This window comes from Aphelocoma coerulescens (genome assembly GCF_041296385.1).
Source record: "Aphelocoma coerulescens isolate FSJ_1873_10779 chromosome W unlocalized genomic scaffold, UR_Acoe_1.0 ChrW_unloc_scaf_1, whole genome shotgun sequence".
NCBI lineage: Eukaryota > Metazoa > Chordata > Aves > Passeriformes > Corvidae > Aphelocoma > Aphelocoma coerulescens.
In genome coordinates, this window is record NW_027184080.1 from 16,537,840 (window position 1) to 16,555,385 (window position 17,546).

A 17,546-nucleotide genomic window follows, 5' to 3' on the forward strand; every position below is an offset into this window, starting at 1 on the left:
GAGGGGGTGTTGTTTTTATATAGGACATTGCTTGCCGTGCAAGTCGCATAGCTTCTAATAATTTTTCTGGCCCCACTTGCACTTGCATTTCAACTCTGGCAAACTGCCCAACACCCATAAACTGCTCCACTGTTACCCCATTTAAAGGGTCTTGTAGGTCACGGGGAGCATTAGCAGAGGCATCACAAAGGCGATTCCAGTGTGCCTGCCACAGCATAACTTGTGACAGGGTCATAATCATTCTAACAATAGTTTTAATATCTTCTGGGCAAAGAATCCCACTCCCCCATACATAGTTTAACATTTGCTTAGCTGGTTCACTCTGGAGCCCTGATTCATTAACTGTACCTCGTAGCTGAGTTAACAGCTTCCAGTCTACAGGACTATATTCTCCTACTATTCCCCCATCACCTGCTTGATATATGTCATAGGTTAGCAAGCATAGTCCCGGAAGGGATATCCTTGCTAAGGGGTGCTTACAGCTTCCTCTGGGACCTGATAGAACCTATCAGCTGGCCAGTTTGAATATGGACAATTCTTTAAGCCACTTAAAGTTGTGACCGCCTCTGTGATACACACTTAAGAATAGACAAACTTCCCCCCCAAGCTCTCTCTCGTTTCCGGCGCTGGGACAGGTGGCTGCAGGCCCCGTGCAGGGGCCAGCAGGCCCGGCCAGGCCCTGCTTGGGCCGGGCCGGGCCGGGCCATGGCCAGCCTGGAGCCATGGGCCTCTTCCACCCACGGAACCCCCCCCCACTGCCTTGCCGTGGGCGGCCAGAGAGGCTCGGAACCCCCCCCCCTCCACTGCGGCCGAGATTCAGCAAAGCGGCACCTCTGTCCGGCAGAGGTCAGGTGACCAACTGCGATAAGCCACATTCCAGCTGCAAGGCCGAGGTGAGATTAACCCTTTTATTGCTGTGAAGAGCTGAAAACCTGAGTGTCGCGGGTTGGGTTTGTAACCGGGCAGAAACACCAATTTAGTGTAGTGGTTTGGTCTGAAATACTCATTACTGTTTATCTTCTGTGAGATAAGAATTAGGAGAAATGCAAAGCAGGCACCAACTTGAATGAATATAAAGAAGTTTATTAACAGACCTAAAAGAAGAAAAGAAAAAAATTATACCACCTTTAGAACTCTCCTCCTCCCCCCACCTTCCTCCCGTCTCCCACTGACAATGTAAAGACAACCCTTAAGATGTTCAGTCTGTTTACCACTTCCATAATAACCTGGTTCAGTTCATTTAGAAAGAGAAGTCTCTTTTTGCTCATGCTATGAAAACAGTATCACACCGAGACAGCCACCCACTTCCAAATATTGTTCAGTCCATTTAGGAAGAGGAGTCTCTCTGCTTACGATGTGAGTCCCTTCCCCCGACTTGCAGCTTTTCCCGCAACTGCTTTCGAGGGTCCACTCTTGAAAGTTTTCTGGGGTACAATTTTAAGGTTGAGCTGTTCAGAAACAAAAAAAAACAGAGTCCCTTCTCCTTCCCTGGGAGCAAAGGGTCATCTTCATCTTTAAAACTATCTCTGGAAGCATCTCTAGGAATTGAGGTTTTTCTCCTTTCCTCTTTGGAGCAAAAAGTCCTCATCTGGTTCATCTGGTTCATCTCTCTCTGTCCAAACTTCTCATGAAATTACAGCTGCGGCAGCATCTGCCTATCTCAGCGCAGGTGCTTCTGCTTATGAGTTGAACACTCCACCCCCCATATCTTCATGAAATTACAACAGGATACTCTGATATATCATAGCTTCACAACAGACTTTCAGCTTTAAGCATCTCCTCTCTCTCTTCCCTCAGGTTTTCAGCTCTTCACAGCAATAAAAGGGTTAATCTCACCTCGGCCTTACAGCTGGAATGTGGCTTATCGCAGTTGGTCACCTGACCTCTGCCGGACAGAGGTGCCGCTTTGCTGAATCTCGGCCGCAGTGGGGGGGGGGGGGTTCCGAGCCGCTCCGGCTGCCCACGGCAAGGCAGTGGGGGGGGGCGGTTCCATGGCTGGAACAGGCCCATGGCTCCAGGCTGGCCGTGGCCCGGCCCGGCCTGGCCCAAGCAGGGCCTGGCCGGGCCTGCTGGCCCCTGCACGGGGCCTGCAGCCACCTGTCCCAGCGCCGGAAACGAGAGAGAGCTGAGGTGGGAGTTTGTCTATTCTTAAGTGTGTATCACAGAGGCGGTCACAACTTTAAGTGGCTTAAAGAATTGTCCATATTCAAACTGGCTAGCTGATAGGTTCTATCAGGTCCCAGAGGAAGCTGTAAGCACCCCTTAGCAAGGATATCCCTTCCGGGACTATGCTTGCTAACCTATGACACTGAGGGAAGAGAGAGAGGAGATGCTTAAAGCTGAAAGTCTGTTGTGAAGCTATGATATATCAGAGTATCCCGTTGTAATTTCATGAAGATATGGGGGGTGGAGTGTTCAACTCGTAAGCAATAGGCAGATGCTGCCGCAGCTGTAATTTCATGAGAAGTTGGATAGAGAGAGATGAACCAGATGAACCAGATGAGGACTTTTGCTCCAAAGAGGAAGGGAGAAAAACCTCAATTCCTAGAGATGCTCCCAGAGATAGTCTTGAAGATAAGAAAGACCCTTTGCTCCCAGGGAAGGAGAAGGGCCTCTGTTTCTTTGTTTCTGAACAGCTCAACCTTAAAATTGTACCCCAGAAAACTTTCAAGAGTGGACCCTCGAAAGCAGTTGCGGGAAAAGCTGCAAGTCGGAGGAAGGGACTCACATCGCAAACAGAGAGACTCCTCTTCCTAAATGGACTGAACAATATTTGGAAGTGGGGAGCTGTCTCGGTGTGATACTGTTTTCATAGCATGAGCAAAAAGAGACTTCTCTTTCTAAATGAACTGAACCAGGTTATTATGGAAGTGGTAAACAGACTGAACATCTTAAGGGTTGTCTTTACATTGTCAGTGGGAGAAGGGAGGAAGGTGGGGGGAGGAGGAGAGTTCTGAAGGTGGTATAATTTTTTTTTTTTCTTTCTTTTCTTCTTTTAGGTCTGTTAATAAACTTCTTTATATTCATTCAAGTTGGTGCCTGCTTTGCATTTCTCCTAATTCTTATCTCACAGAAGATAAACAGTAATGAGTATTTTAGACCAAACCACTACAATATATTACTGGGAAGGCAAACGAATCTCCGATCGCTTCTGCCAGTTCATAGTCTTTATTCTCAAGAGCTGTTTTTACTATTCTTTTCCAGTCAATTTGGTTAACTCGCGATTTAAGACTGTTACATGTGTTGAAATTTTCCTTTTCAGTAAGCTCTTGGCGCCATCTAGCGGCTTCTTGTTCTAACTCTTTTTTGTCGCTTTCTGGTAACTCATCTTTCTTTTCTGCCGGGGGTGCCATAGGTAGAACAGACGGTGTCTGATCTGTAAGGGGTTTAACAGCCACGGGGCACCCTATCGGTGGCGTGGGAACATAATCGCTCCCGAGTGTCATTATGCCAGGTGGAGGGTCTTTGCCTTCTAATTGAGCTGTAGCAACTGCTGCTACCTGTTTTTCAACATGATACTGCTTAAGACAATTATTTACTGCTCTCCATAGCTTCATTAATTTTCTAGCTTCTTTATTGTCATCTATAACAAGATTCCATAAACAGGCACCATATTCTTGCCATTGCTGTTCGTGGAATAGTGACCCTGGGTCCTTAAAGAACACTTTCTTTTCCCCGAAAGTTATTAATGCATTTAATTCCTTACCAAGGTTTATCTCCTTAAATCCCCGCTTTTCTAAAAAGCGTAAAAATAAATTAAGGGCCACCTTTGTTTCCATATCTGTGTCTTTACCGCAATCTCAGCGTCTTACCGCTTTCCCCGTCGACAGCAGTTGTGCAGCCTTTTCCCAGGTTTAGCCCTTGTCAGCCGTATCGGCGGACCCCTCTTGTTAAGGTCAGTCCGGGCACGGATCAGGTGCTTGCCTGCAGCCGCTGATCTTTTGCCTTTCGATCGCTGCTATCGAAGCCTCTCGGCCGCTCACCTTGTCAGGAAAATGAAGTCCCAGTCTCTGCTCGGGCGCCAAATGTTGCAAAATGAATCGACGACTTAGGTGAGGAGAGACATTGCAGGCAACCGATACGATTGATATAAGCAAGCTCCGTTTATTAGCAATACAAAGGCACTTATATAGAGTACTGAATACAGGCTTATCAGTTCTTTAATTAGTTGAAACTTATAAAAGCACATTCTGACCTCTACATAATTGGGTTAGATAAAAAGACTACATTTGGCAAGCTTCTTATTGTTTATGTTTTGTCTTGAGAGATCAAAGATCTTCCTCCCTTCTTAGGGATGGTCCATCTTATCAGCACAGCTGCACCTCTCAAAACTCCCTTCTGGTTCCCAGGTTGGTTTCTCACACAGGGATTTGTCTCATGTAGAATTTTTCTCACACAGGCCTTCTTACTTGTACAGTTGGATTATTGATCCAATAATTCTATCAATGAGCCATGTCCCTGCTCCTCTAACCATTCTCCAATATATACCCCTTTCTTCTGACCCTTCTCTTAAAATCTGACTTTAAATTCTCTAAAGGTATTCTTTCTAAGAAAAATCTTAAATCTTTCAGTAATTGGATATCTCTAAATTTCCCTGATGCTACCACAGACTCTGTTCTTTCTGATTTGTTCTGGGACAGTGTGGGAAACAAACTGTATTCCTCTCAAGCCTCGGGAAACCTCTCAGTTTCCAAATTCATTCCTTTATTTCATTTACTGGTTAAAATGTGTCGTGCGAAAACCCCCCCTCAGCCAAACCCCTTCTCTGCCCTTCCCCCCTCCCACCCCCCCTCTCCGCCTCTGGCAACGGCCAGCCAGAGCGCGGACTCCGCCAGCCGCCCCGACCCTGGCCCGGCCGGGGCGCCGGCCCCCCCGCTTCCCTTTCCCAATCCCCTGTTCCCGGCGGTCCTCCAGTGCCCGCCCCCCCGCCGTTCGCCCCCTCGGTTCCGCTGCCACCCCCCAGGCAGCGCGCGCGGGATCCATCCCAGACCCATCCCCCCTCCCCGGGATGGATGCCTCTGAGCCGCCCCCGGCCCCGTCTCCCTGTGCCCCTGGTATCTCGCAGCCCTCCCCGCACGACACCACCCTTCCCCCTCCGGCACCGGCCCGCCGTGCCTCCGACACCCCCCACCCCACCGCGTCACAGCCTCCTGTTGCACCCCTGCTCCACGCGGCCCTGCCCCCCCCCCCCCACCCCAGCGCGGCGGCCCCGTCCCAGAAAGCCGCCCCTCCGCCGCTGCCCCAACCTGCACCCACGGAGCAGCCATGGTACAACACGGGGCCGGTGCCGCAGAGCCCCGCGCACACACTGTGGGGCCCGGAACAGGCGTCAAGCCCCCCGCCAGCATCTGCTCCTCTCGCCGCTGGCGGAACGCAGCTATCCGCGGCACCGCCTCAGGCTATCGCCCATAGACCCTGGCAGGCGCCGGCACATCCGCTCCCCCCCCCAGCTGCATCTTGCGCAATCCCGGCTGATGCTCCCCCTCTCCGTGCACCCCCCCCCCCTCCCCCTACCACGGGTTCTTGCCCAATCCCCATTCCCCCCGCTGCTGCGCTAGAGCCCACCGCCCCCCCCACCCTCCTTTAGCCCCTCCCGACTCCACATGGAGTTGCGAAACCGGCACTACCTGTAACCCGACCTCCTCCCAAACGACCTGCTGCTGTACAACCTCTCCACCCCCATGCTGCCATAACAGGACCCCTTCCCACCCCTCAAACCACCCCCGACCCCCTGATATTCCCGACCTAGGTAAAGGAAAGTCGGCATTTCAAAAACGCCGCTCTACGCCCCCTGTATCCCAGCCCCGCCCTGCCACAGCTTATCCCCCCTGTTCAGATGACAGTAGCAGTGGCTCTGACCCTGAGTCGGAGGACCGGTGGGCACAGACACGCAGGGAAGCGAACCGGGAGGGAGATTGGGAATAGGCTCAGAAAATTTCAGCCTTTCCAGTCATTATAGGGAGAGGGAGGAGGGGTGGTCCAACTACAAAAATATGGGAACCTATCCCATACAAAGACCTCAAAGAGCTTTGCAAGGCAGCAAAAGAACATGGGAGAGTGTCACATTTCTTTAGAAACCTCTTGGAAGCCACTTTCTCTGCCTATACATTAGTACCACATGATATTAAAAACCTTATTAATTGCATCCTTTCCCCTGCTGAATATATGTTATGGGAAAGGCATTGGAAAAGACATTTAAAAACACTATCTGACACTTATGCTAAAGATGCAAATCAGACAGATTGGACAATAGAACAACTGGCTGGAGAAGGTGACCTCCAAAAACCCCTAGATCAAGCTACAACCTTACCTGAAGTAGCACTACAAGACATAGCTATTGCAGCTAAGACATCACTGTTTCTTACTCCTAATGATTCTGTTCCTACACAATATTTCTCTAACATCAAACAGTCAGCAAATGAAAGCTTCATTCAGTTTGTTGATCGTTTACAAGCTAGCTTAGAGAAAGATAGAAAGTCCAGATGGACGAAAAGAGCTTTTGGGTAAACTTGCCATGGTAAATGCTAACGAACAATGTAAGAATATCTTGAGGGCCCTACCCACGGACACAGAACCCACAATAGAACAAATGATAGAGACCTGTACTAGACACACATCCGCAGAGAACACAATGACCCAAGCAGTTGTAAAGGGCATCACAGAGGGAGTTTCTGGTGCATTTGCTGCAGCAGTCTCTAAGGAGAATGCCCGCTGTTTCTATTGTGGCGAACTTGGACACTTTATAAAGGACTGCCCACAAAGGTCACCCACCCAGAACCATCGTGCCGCCTACCAAAGGCACCAGAGACAGCAACAGCACCAGCAGCGTCCAAAAAACTTCTATCGGAGCGCGGTGTCAAGGCCCCTTGCCCAGACAACAAATCAAAGGCCATACTACCCCACCCCGGCTGTGAACTCCACATCGGACCACTGAGAGCAGACAACTGGACCTCACCCGGCACCATCATCCCAGGCGATCCCAGAACACATGAGAAGGATCCAACACACGGAGCGCTACCGATTGGAACCAGATGCCAACTGGTAACATCACTGCCATTTAACTTTGTTGACGAGCGTTTTTATCATATTCCCACAGGAAAGTATGGACCGCATGACGGCCCATGGGACATTCTTATCCTAAGCGATACCATCCATGGTCCAGAACAACTCTTTGTATTACCTGAGATACAAACAGTGCAACCTGGACAAGAGATTCTTGTCCAGCTTTGCTGCACGGACACACCTTTCTTTCTCCCACAGGGAACACCGATTGCTCAAGCCTTTTTACTTCCACAGAACCGCCCAGAACAGCTTCCTCTCAATCCTATGGCAATGTGGATAGAGATTGTGGGCTCAAACAAACCGACCATCGAGTGCAGCTTGTTCTGTAAAGGAGAGAGTGTCTACCGCCCAGGGATGCTGGACACCGGAGCAGACGTGACCATCATCGCCCGCTCCGAGTGGCCAGGGAATTGGGAACTGGAGCCAGTGGCAGGTATGATCTCCGGGATTGGTGGAGTTGCAGTATCCATGACAAGCAAACGAAATGTTGTCATCGAAGGACCTGAGGGCAAGATAGCGACCACCCGACCATTTGTGGTAAGAGCCCCCATCACCCTATGGGGCAGAGACCTTCTATCTCAGTGGGGTGCCACTCTTACCATTCCCAGCCAGGATTTCTGACTGGGGCCACTGAGAAACGCGCACTGCCATCTACTCCCCCGCTCACCTGGAAGACTGACAACCCAAAATGGACAAGGCAGTGGCCCCTTGAAAAAGAAAAACTCAGCGCGCTGGAAGCCCTGGTGGAAGAGCAACTTGCCAAAGGTCATACCACTGAGACCACCAGCCCTTGGAATTCCCCTGTCTTTGTACTGAAAAAGCCCGGCACAAACAAATGGAGACTACTCCATGACCTACGAAAGATCAATGAGGTCATTGAAGACATGGGCCCCCTCCAACCCGGCCTGCCATCACCATCGATGCTGCCCCGAGACTGGCTGCTGGCCATCATAGACATTAAAGACTGTTTCTTTAACATCCCGCTCCATCCTCAGGACGCACCACGGTTCGCCTTCTCCGTCCCCTCTCTTAACGATGAAGCCCCACTCAGAAGATACCATTGGCTCGTCCTCCCACAAGGCATGAAGAACAGCCGACCATCTGCCACATTCTGTCCCCCATCAGGAGCCTGTTCCCAGAGGCAATCATTTACCACTATATGGATGACATACTAATCTGTGCATCAGAAAAAACTTACTTGGACAGAACTCTTAAAAAGACAATTGAGGCCATAGAAGAAGGAGGGCTCGAGATTCGTGAGGACAAAGTGCAGCACTCCAGCCCATGGACTTACCTCGGCCTCCAGATCCGGGAGAGAACCATCGTACCCCAGCAACTCGCCATCAAAAAGGACCCTAAAACCCTAAGGGACTTACACAGCCTGTGCGGATCCATAAATTGGATACGCCCCCTACTTGGAGTCACAACAGAAGACCTTGCTCTCCTCTTCAACCTCCTCCATGGCAGCAAAGACTTGGACTCTCCATGTGCCCTCACACCTGAAGCCCGAGATACCATCACCAAAGTTCAAGAAGCCCTGTCTTCACGCCAAGCCCATCGCGTTGAACCCAGCCTGCCTCTTCAGTTTGCAGTTTTGGGTAAAGCTCCCCGTTTCCATGGACTGATCTTCCAATGGGACCCTAAACTCAGAGACCCTTTGCTGATACTTGAATGGGTCTTCACAAGCCATCAACCTACAAAGACATTAACCACCTTCCAAGAAGTAATGGCACATTTAATAAAAAAGGCCAGAACTCATCTCCGCTCTCTTGCAGGGTGTGAGTTCGCATGCATATACTTGCCATTGACCACTGAAGATCTGAAGCTGTTGCTCCGGACCAATAAGTGCCTCCAGTTAGCCCTAGATAGCTACACAGGCCAAATTTCCATTCACATGCCAAAACACAGGCTTTTCTACCGTGATGCAGCTTTTAATTTGATTCCAAAATTAATCCAAAGTAGAAAACCTCTTAAAGCTCTGACTGTCTTTACTGATGGGTCAGGTTCATCCCATCGGTCTGTCCTGACATGGAGACAACCCAATACCCAAAAATGGGAATCTGATATCCAAATAGTAGAGGGATCTCCACAGATTGATGAATTAGCAGCTGTTGTCAGAGCCTTTGAGAAGTTTAAAGATGAACCTTTTAATTTGGTCACTGATTCGGCTTATGTCGCTGTCATAGCTATGAGGGCTGAACATGCTTTTCTAAAGGAGGTCTCCAACAAAAAATTATACCAATTGGTTTCTACATTAATCTATTTAATCTCGCACAGAAAACAGCCTTACTACATTATGCATGTGAGGTCACACACCGACCTCCCTGGTCCCATTGCCGAAGGGAACAGGAGAGCAGATGCACTGGCCATGCCAGCAGAGACTGCAAACATCCCTGACATCTTTGCCCAGGCGAAGTTGTCACGTGCATTTTTTCACCAAAATATTCCTGCCCTCGTCAGAATGTTCAAGCTTTCAAAAGATCAAGCAAAAGCGATCATTGCAACGTGCCCGAACTGCCAGAACTACCAAATACCATCTATGGGTACCGGAGTCAACCCCCGTGGTCTGAACAGCTGCCAATTGTGGCAAACTGATGTAACACACTTCCCATCCTTTGGGAGATCCAAATACGTGCACGTGTCAGTTGATACATTTTCTGGGGCAGTGTTTGCATCAGCCCATGCAGGGGAAAGTGCCGTCCATGTCATCAAGCATTTCCTCCTTGCCTTCGCCACCCTGGGAGTCCCTGAAGAAATCAAAACAGATAATGGGCCTGCCTACACCTCTCCTAAGCTAAAAGATTTCTTCAACCAATGGGGAATAAAACACAAGACAGGCATACCTAGCAATCCCACAGGACAATCCATCGTAGAAAGGACCCACCAAACCCTCAAAAGAGTCCTCAACCAGCAGCGGAGAGAAACAGAAATCTTGTCTCCTTTTGAAAGACTCTGTAAGGCTCTCTATGTCATTAACTTCCTAAATGGTACATCGTCAGAGCCTGACCCCCCAGTACTCCGCCACTTCTCAAACTCAACCCAAGCTAAGCTCACAGAGAAGCCACCAGTGCTGGTAAAGGACCCTGAATCACACCCGGTCTCTGGGCCTTTCCAACTGATTACCTGGGGGAGAGGTTACGCCTGTGTCCAGCTACCATCCGGCCCGAAGTGGTTCCCAGGAAAAGGTATTAAACCATACTTAGTCCCTACAAACACTGCTACCACAAACACAAAGAACTCTCCTGAGACAAATACAGGACCTCCCCAAAACCAGACCAGCTCGGCATGGAGACGAAAACGTCGCTGGATGCCCACCAACCAGGAAAAAGATCTTCCCACCACACTGCAGCAGACGAAACAGAAAGCTGAACAAGAAGCAACAGCAAAAAGTCAGGCCATAGGCCAGACACAGCCTGAAAAAACTGATCCTTAGTTTATATGTTATCACCCCTTGTTACCCCAAAATATCCCCTTCCCTCAACCCTTGTCAAACCTCCCTAAACCCCAAGACCTCCCCTCCCACCACAGAGCTAACAAATCTTGCTTATATTCCCTCTCAGAAGCCCCATCCCTGCCCAAAGATGAAATGTATCTACGTTGATGCTATCCTCACCACAGCCTCGATGACCTAAAAGTACACAATGACCTTTTTGGACGATGGGGAATAACGGGATGGATTGCATCTTTGATTAAGGGAGCTTTGTGGGTATTCATTGTAATTATTACTGTGTTACTTATGTTCTCTTGTGTCCTACGGTGCTGCAGAACGGCTGCTGGGAATGCCTTTTCAATAAATACAGAAGGGGGAGTTGTGGGATATGCCCAGCCCTTGCCCTGGAGGGATTTCTGCTGAGACAAGAGATTTCGCAATTGCCCAGCAGGACTCCCTGAAAAGGCAACCACTTCTTGGGTCATGGTGAGGAAAGGTGGACCCACAATCCTTTGAGAGACACTATGCAGATCCTTCTGTAACCCATTGGTCTGTCCCAGACCCTCTGTAACCCATTGGTCCCCTACTGATCCCCTGTATCCCTATAAAAGGAAGCCCCCTGGCTCTGTGGGGGAGAGAGCTCGTCCCTGGCTTTCCCCTTCGCTGGAGGGGACCAACAATAAAGCTACCTTCTTGCGGAACCAGCCACACGGGCCTTCTCGTCTCTCTCTGGTCTGGTTTGGCCTGGAGGTGCCCTGCAGAGCTGAGCTGAAATCACGAGCTGATAATCACTAAATAGCTGATAGTCTCTGCAAGGGCCCCTCTGTCAGCAGCTGAGAGGAAGACACCAGACCTCGGGAAGGCGATCCCTTTCAGGACCATCTCTCCGGACCTGTCACCTCTTCCTGGGTCAGAGCTACTGACCCCACCACCAGCTGTAATAGGGGTGCATTGTGGGCCAGGGACTGGAAGTTGCTAGAAAGGATTGGGTTACCAGCTTGGCAAATGGTGCCTGACCAACCTGCTACTTTGCCTCAGAATACAAAAAAGGGGGAACAAAGCGATGTAACAATGCAGCAAAGTAGTGATGATACAGATGGAATTGTCCAGGCTTTTCCAGTGTAGAAAGCTCTGCCTAACTCTGGTCAGCCTGACAAACATGAATGTTTTGCTTGGAAAGTGATTCAGGATTTGCACACTAAGGTTGCCCAGTATGGATTAGGGTCTCCTGAGGTCATGCAGATTATTAGAGTGTTGAATACTGATCTGCTCACTCCATATGATATTAAGCATTTAGGTCAGACGTTATTTCAACCTGTACAATATTCAGTTTTTGAAGCCAATTGGAGAAGGTTGGCTGAGAAGGCTGTAGCTGGGAATATGCAATTGCCTCAAACTGATCCCAGGTGTCTAGTTCCTGTGGATGGTTTTATGGGACTCAATAATTATTAGGACCCTGATGTTCAGGCTACCTGGCATGCTCATATTCTGGAACAGATTCAAAAGGTTGGCATGGCAGCTCTCATAAAGAGCATAGATGCAGCTGCTCCTAAGATGAGATATGTAAAAATATCTCAGGGGCAGAAAGAGAATTTTTTATCTTATGGAAAAGTGTTGGAAAGTAAAAAACGAAAGGGCCCGGCTCCGGTGGGGGGAGAAAGTTCCAGTCCAAAACCAATGTGGTTGATAAGAGCAAAACTCCATTTATTAGCAATCCAGAGGCACTTGTATACCAGCTTGTTAACTCATAAGTGGCTTAAAACTTATCAAAGCACATTTCCACCTCTACATAATTGGACTTACATTGGCAAGCTTCTACAGTTATGTTATGATTAAAAGAATTCAGAGTTCACCCTCCTCCCTCCAGGTCTTATCTCCACAGCTGTACTTTTTCAAACTCCCTTCTTGTTCTCAGCCCTGTTTTTCACACAGGGACTTTCTCATGGAAAGTTTTTCTCACACAGGCCTTTTGCTTGCAGGGTCTTGCTACAGTTCTTTTATTGATCCCATAATTCTATCAATGATCCATGCCTTGCAACAGAAAAGCTTGCTGCTGCCTTGGAAAAACAGGTTGAAGACGAAGCCACAAGACAGCTGTTATGCAGACAGCTAGCAAGAGATAATGCTAATGATGAGTGCAGAAGGATTATTGATGCCTTGCCAGGGGAACCCAGACTTACACAGATGGTTGATGTCTGTGCTAAGGTGGGATCTGGAGAGCAAAAATATGCTTTAGCAGCAGTTCTAAGACCTCTTCAATTAAATTCTGGGGGACAAAAGAGACCTAAGGTTGAGAGCACACAGAAACAGCTTAAACGAAGGAAGAGAAACAAGGAGAACAGGAAAGTTGTTCAATGCAAAAGATGTGGTAGGCCAGGTCATTCTTCAGACTACTGCCAGTCTATCTATCATGCCAATGGTCGACCTCTGATGCGTTAAGGGAAATTGATCAGGAACGCAAAGGGGAATCAAATATTTCCTCAGGGCATAGCTCCTCTGAGACAGGCCTATTCAGCCAGCTTAGAGCCGGCACCCAGGGATCTGCCGGCATGGATGTGCATGCCGTAGCAACAGTCAACTTAGAACATTGAAAAAAAAAAAGGGGAAGAATCTGAGTGGCAGGTGCTGGAAGGCCATGAGTCAGGCTCAGCCCATCTGGTTGAACTAAGGGCTGTTGCCATGGCTTTTCAGCGGGTTTCTCAGGTTCCTTTGAATTTGGCCACTGATTCTGCCTATGTAGCAGATATAACTCAGCGCTTAGATTGTTCGCTTTTGAAGGAAGTGAATAATGTGGCTCTGTTTTCACTATTGCAAACTTTGTGGAGTGCAATTCAGGCTCGAGTGCATCCATATTACATTTTGCACATTCGAAGCCACACTAATTTGCCAGGTTTCATAACAGAAGGTAATGCTAGGGCTGACATGCTGGCTAACCCTGCATGGGTAGCTCCTCAGCCTGATAAAATTGTGTAAGCTAAGGCATTGCAAAAAAGTTTATTCACACTTTCTCCTCAGTTACGTGGGCATCTGCTCATACTGGAGTGTCTTGGGGTGACGTTATGATGTGTATCCCATATCGCTGCCTATGCCCAGAAATTAATTCCTGTGCCTTTCTATGCCTCTAAACTGAGCCTGAGAGGGAGAAGAAAAAAACTGAGCAAAACTTTCTCAAAGCAGTTTGCAGCTTGTTCAAGGTCACATAAAGGTAGGAGGTTTATTTCCCCAGCGCGCGGCAGGGGAGCGAAGAAGCACCCGGCTTGCTGCTTTCCAGTCAGCTTTTGGCCAGTTGTTTTTAGTTTCTGGTTCTCCGGAGAGAGACTGAGAGTTGGACTTTGCTTTTCTTTCTCTAGAATTCCGGATTTTCTCCCTTTGCTACTGGACTGCTTTCAACCTCAGAGCACATCAGGAGGACTTTTCATCCGGCACAGAGGGCCTGGCCCTGGGCCAAGCCCCAGGTCCGAGGAGACCAAAGGGAGGACTCTAACGCTTTCCCAGATTTTTCCTCCCCAGCGAAAGATTTTACCATTTAACCTCATCTTCCTTTCCCGTGTGTTTGTTAAATAAATAGTTTTATCTTCTTCACTTTCCTTCGAGGAAAATTTATTTTTTTCCTGAACCTGGTGGGGGAGGGGTGGTTTTGCCTTCCCTCAGAGTATATATTTCTGAATTTGGCCAAACCGGTACATGGAGAGAAAGGTCGTGATGTCATTGCCCATTGGAAACTCGCTTTTGCGATCTTGGGCGTGCATGCTTCTGTGAAAACTGATACTGGCTTTGCCTATGTCTCTCAGGAGACATGGGCAAATAATCATTTTACAGTGCTACCAAATTCAAATAATCCTGTTATCTTGAATTTTTTTCTCTCATTGCAGTCTGCAGGCGAGATGCACCTGCCTCGAGTGAAGGTCTGGGTACAGGACCGACTCACTGAGAAGTGGGAAGGCCGGTATGAGCTATTGCTTGGGGGTGTGGGTATGCTTGTACTCCCACAGATACCGGGTATGATGGCTACCTGCAAGATGCATTCGCTCTGGCCTGCAGCACCAGCAGCAGAACAGGCAACCTCTAAGGCAACCTTCAAATGATGACCAGAATGCAGATCATCCATCGAATGATCCCTCTGATGATGACCAAGATGTGAACCATCAGCCTGGTCCTTCTACAAGCAGAGACTGAATTTCAGAGACTGAATTTTATGTTATGGAGTCAGAATGTTATGAAGAATGTTAGAGCCCTTAAGGCTATTCAGAATTAATGACTAGACGTATAGCTGGGTTTGCTAAATGTATTTCCCATGGCACTGCCGGAGAATCTCTTTGCCTGCCTTAAATCAGTATCTGATTTAGATTCTGTTTGGTAACTGGCCACTACCAAACAGACCCCTTATGCTGTGTTCTCCTTGCTGCAAGGGATCCCACAGGGGATTACAAATGCTACCTTTTTGGTCTTTAAAACAAAAAGGGGGAATTGTAGATGCTGAGAAGGCTAGCAGAGAAAAATTTTCCATGTTTTACTGTCTCATGTGAAAGTCTCTATTCTCAAGCAAGCTATCTGTCTGACGGTTTGCTAGTTGGTAAACATTTTCAGGTGCAAGGCTGTTGTGAGAACGTAGTGGAATTGTTTTAGTTTACTGGGAATAATATTTTGAAATGGGTGGTTATACCTCTTAGCCTATCACCTTGGTAGGTGGTTGACCGAGGGGCCAATCATGTAATTTCTCTTTTGCGATCCATGCTATAAAAAGATGGGGTTTTGGCATTAAAAGGTCTGCTTCGACCATCTTCTCTGACCTGAGTGCATGTCATTCTTCTCCATCTCTGCGTGCAACAGCGACTGTTGGGGTTTTAGTTTAGTCCTAGTTTTTTTTTCTGTAAAGGAATTTTTTCCCATATGCATGTTGCTAGGGGATAAATGGCTGTACTTAAGAGAAGATGGCCGTACTTAAGAGAAGACAAAAGGGCCTGTCCAGGCTTTTGTTTTCACCTGGGTGTGAGTTCAGTTCGCTCTGGCGCCTGAAGAGAGAGGCTGCAGAGGGGGGAGTTGCTGGTTCCTGTTTTTTTCAGCCATCTTTCTTTCTGCTGGAAACAACGCCGGGATCCCAAAGCTGCTTTCCCTACCCTGCTGGAGGCTGGGCTGTGGCCACCCTGCCCCACTGCTGCTTCGAGCCTTCGCTGCGTTGTAGCCGTGCTCGCCCTGCCTGCCTGGACCTCCGGGGGGGGTTCCCCTTTTGGATACATCTCATCTGCCACCTGGGATTTGTGTTTGTGCCTGCCGCTCCAGCCTGCTGTTCCAGCCTGCTGTTCCGGGAGTCCGGGATCGGCTGCCCAGGGGTTTGTGAAGCTCGCTCCGGAGCGCCCCCTGCAGCCACGGGGGAACCATCGCACCTGCCCTGCTCACCGGGAGCCGCCAGCGATCCCTGCCGGCTGTGAGCGGAACTGCACCTGAGGGGAAATAGCGTGACAGCTGAGAAGGCTGGGACTGGGTTTGTGTTTGCTGTTACTGTCATAGTTGTTGTTGTTTTGTTTGACTGGTTATATATCTATCTATCTATATATATAGTAAAGAACTGTTATTCCTGTTTCCCACATCTTTGCCTAAAGTCCCTTGATTTCAAAATTATAATAGCCCAGAGGGAAAGGGGTTATATCTGCCACTTCAAGGGGGGCTTCTGCCTTCCTTAGCAGACACCTGTCTTTCAAAACCGAGACAGATCTTGGCGCCCAACAGTGGGGCCTGAGGGCATTAAGAGAGAGAGGTGAAAAAGGAATAACAGTTCCTGGATAACTTAATTTTGTGTGTTGGATATAGGAACCTTGTTAGGCAGCACTATGTGGTCTACTTTACCCTGGCTCGGGTGGCATGTGGCCGTGGCTATATTCTTCCCCTTTGCAGCTCCTTACTTGAATATGGGTCCTCTGACTAAGGCTACCATTGCCGTTATCCAGCTTGCGCTCTGGGTCGAGAAGGTGAGGAATTCATGGGCTTTTAACTTCCTCCGGAATGTGGGCACGTGGATAAACGGCTATCACACACTGAGCTCACGTTTTTGGGGTTATGTTAACAATGGTACCTTCTGTGAGGAAATGACACCAGGGGAAGTTTTCCCCCAACCCCTCAACCAGTTCTTTGGGCCCACCCCATCAATTTTCGAAGGGTTTAGATTCCCTCTGAATACTAACCAACTGGTGCTGGTAGGCCTACTCTATTTAGCACTCAAGGATAAGTTGAGATTGGCTTGGATAACTACCCAGACACCAGCCCCAGAGACTAGAGATCCTACCCCAGAGCCTGATCTGGCCCCAGAACCTGACATGGCCCCAGAGGGTAGAGTTCCTACCCCAGAGCCTGATCCTGCCCCAGAACCTGACACGGCCCCAGACACTAGAGATCCTACCCCAGAGCCTGACACAGCCCCAGACACTAGAGACCCTGCCCCACAGCCTGATACCGCCCAACAGCCCACCTCAGAAATGGACTACCTGAACTGGGTGGAGGTACTGGCGAAAGGGATGCAGGAGATATGCCAGGAGATGGGCCAGGTGCGCAAGGAGATGTGCCAGGAGATGGGTCAGGTGTGCCAGGGGATATGCCAACTGCTAAGGGAATACACCTCCTCAGCTAGTGAAAAACCCTCTCCCTGCCCCAAAGAGGGTGAGTCCAATGGTGCAGCAGTGGAACCCACAGATGTTACAACCGTCCAGGTTTCAGCTGAACCACAAGGACAACCACAGCCAGCAGCAGTCGCCCCTGTGCAAAGGAGGAAGTGTAAGACCAAATCAGTACGACCAGTTAATGATGATGGGGAACCAGGGCCCTCACAACCAGCAGGAGAGCCAGAGCCAGAAATCATCATTGAGTCCCTGTCGTACGACAGTCTCCGTGGTATGCGAGACGACATTGTGCGAAGGAGGCGTGAGCCTTATACAACCTGGCTGCTTCGGGTTTGGGACCTTATGGGCGCAAGTGCGCAACTGGATAGTGGTGAGGCAAGGTATCTGGGATCGTTGACCCAAGACCCAGGTGTGAACCAGGTATTTGTGAGGGAGCCAGGGCC

At 49.1% G+C, this 17,546-nt stretch overlaps 1 long non-coding RNA gene across 1 annotated transcript; it reads left to right on the forward strand.

Annotated features, from left to right (window-relative positions):
- Window positions 1-635: 635 nt before the first annotated feature.
- Window positions 636-15,281, forward strand: LOC138102711 (uncharacterized). Its single transcript, XR_011147486.1, has 2 exons — window positions 636-893; window positions 14,365-15,281. It is a non-coding gene; the product is annotated as an uncharacterized lncRNA (long non-coding RNA).
- Window positions 15,282-17,546: the final 2,265 nt, after the last annotated feature.